This window comes from Arachis ipaensis, chromosome B09, assembly GCF_000816755.2.
Source record: "Arachis ipaensis cultivar K30076 chromosome B09, Araip1.1, whole genome shotgun sequence".
NCBI lineage: Eukaryota > Viridiplantae > Streptophyta > Magnoliopsida > Fabales > Fabaceae > Arachis > Arachis ipaensis.
In genome coordinates, this window is record NC_029793.2 from 105,387,479 (window position 1) to 105,390,231 (window position 2,753).

A 2,753-nucleotide genomic window follows, 5' to 3' on the forward strand; every position below is an offset into this window, starting at 1 on the left:
CAACCTAATTAAACGTTAATTGAGGTTTAATTGTCGGTTTAGATCTATACTTGCAACGAAGTTATTTTGAGAAATTCTTTACCGATATTTTTCCTCCGTCAAGTTTTTGGTGCCATTGCCAGGGAATTGTAAAATGTGTGCCTTGTTATTGGTTATATGTTAATATTGTAAATATCTTAATTTTTGGTGTGTTTGTTAGTTTTTGCTAGTTTTAGAACTTTGTTTGCTTACTTTTTGTTAGTATTTGTTTTTATTTTCTCTTACTATCATGAATTCTCACCCCTTTGGCTATGAGTGTGGTTACAATTATGTTGTAGGAAGTGGAGATTACAATGAAGGCTTGCATCAATGATGAGACAATCAAAGATAGAAGGAGCCACAAGGATTTGAGCAACCCTCTTGGCAACAACCTCCTCCAATGTACTATGAGTAACAACCATTCCATGATGCATACCAAGAAAATGGTTATAGTGGACCTCCTTGTGACAATCAACAACCACCACCATATACCTATGAATCCCCTCCTCAATATAACCCTCAACCACCATACTCAAAAGCCTCATTTTACCAAATACCATCCTATGACCCATATCCATCATACAAGCAACCTTCCTTACCTCACCCTTGTGACCATTATGGAAGAAAATCTATAGAACCACAACAATTCCAACACAATTACTCCCAAGAACCACCACCTCAATATACACCACCTCCATATTTTTACCAAGAAGAACCACCTTTCTATTATGAATCATTTCTCCCAGATAATGAACCCTCCTACCCACTCCAAGCCCCAATGGATGATTCTCTCACTTTATTACTTCAAGAGCAACATGAAACTCAAAGGAGGACACTATAATTTGTGGCTATCTTAACCGAGATAGTAAACACTTTGACCTCCCAATACTCATGCACTCAAAGCACTCTCATTGCCAATTGTGGAGAATCAATAGAAGAGTGTAGCATGAAGGAGAGATTAAAAACTCCAGTGAAGAATAAGGAGTGAGATTTTGTATTGGAGCAACTAGAGTTTAAGAGGAATGGTTACAGACCTCGACCCTTCCAGGGTTGAAATAGTCATGAGGAAGGTGGCAGCCGTCTGGGGAATGGAGAAGGGAAGCAAGGGAAGAGATACTCAGAGGACTTGAGGTGCCGAATGTGCAGAAATTTCCATCTAGATAGGCTGTGTCTGTTGGGTTCAGGGTTATGTTTTACATGTGGGGAACAGGGGCACAAGTCTTGGAATTGCCTGAGAAAGAGAAGAAGAAGGTAGAACAATTTCAGCGACAAGGTCAAGGAGGCCAGTGACGGATCCAGAAAATTTTGGTAGTGGGGCAAAATTTATATAACATGATAATAATTTTATAATAAAAATAATATGTGTATATAAAAAATTAAATATTAAATTATCTATTAACCACTATATATCTATGTATAAATACATGTATTATTATTTAATATTTTTTATGTACATATAATATGATTATTGTTATGATTATATTTTGTTATTGTAAAATATGATTAGCCTTCAAAATATCTAATATACAAATTAAAACACTAAAATAGTAATTTAAATAATAATATATAATTTAAAATTCTATTCTTTTAGGTTTTATATTTTTAAAAAATTAAGTAATTTTTCTGTTAACACTACCATCAAAATTTTTCTCTTTTCATATATATTACTAACCAATTATTTAACAATTCACTTCCCAATACAATTAGAAGTCGACTCTTATTGATATTCTTAGTTAAAAAAGTTCTTTCAATTAATATAGTTGCTAGCAAAAATTAAAGCTAATTTAAAAAGAAGATAAATAATATTCTTTTGAGTTGATTCTTAAAAAAGAATACTAATTTTATTTAAATCTGAGAATTGATCATTCTAACGAATATCTAATATAAAATTTTTAAATTGACGATTAAGTACCAAAAATTGAGTAAAAAATTATTGTGGGGTCAAATTTAATAATCTAATGGGGCAAATAAATATTATTATCATATACTACTAAAAAAAATTTCAAATTGTAGTGGGGGCGCTTGCCCCCACACCACTCCACTTAGATCCGTCCCTGCAAGGAGCTCTCGCCCCAGGTAATGGTGAAACTGGTAAACGAACTCTAGCCGCCTTGCATACAATTAACATATGGCACTCATTCACATCACTTGATTGAGTTGTAAGAATCATGATTCCTAGGTAAATTATTGATAGATGACTTTGAGTTAATTAGACAAAGAAATTTTGATTAGCATAGATGGATAGATAAGTTCTTAAAAAATGAGCGAGAGAGAGTGAAAGAGAGCGAGAGTGTGGGTGGGAAACACAGGGAGGGATAGTTTTAAGGAATTTAATAAGGATCCTAGGGTTTGGAATCGAGAAGAGTATCAGCGGTTAGAGAATGAATCCTTCTCCATTTTCGTGAGTAACCTCCCAGAAGACGTATCAAAAAGAGAGTTGTTCCGTTTATTCAACTGACATCTGGACGAATACAAGGACAAAGGAGGCTAGAAAAGACCCGAATGGAAATGGTTGGACTAAGAAGGTAGAAGTAGACGCGGTGGCAAAAATTGGAATGGCTGTAGAGAAGTCTTGTAGGGGGCACGATGAAGCCTATTAATTTTGCGTTGCTGAAGGAAATGGTTGCGAAGAACATCCCAAATGTAGTCCATGTTCAGGAAAATGGGAGCATACAAAGCACTTTTAACCTTTGATAGTGTTCTACATGCTGAGGAGACATACACATTTAACATGA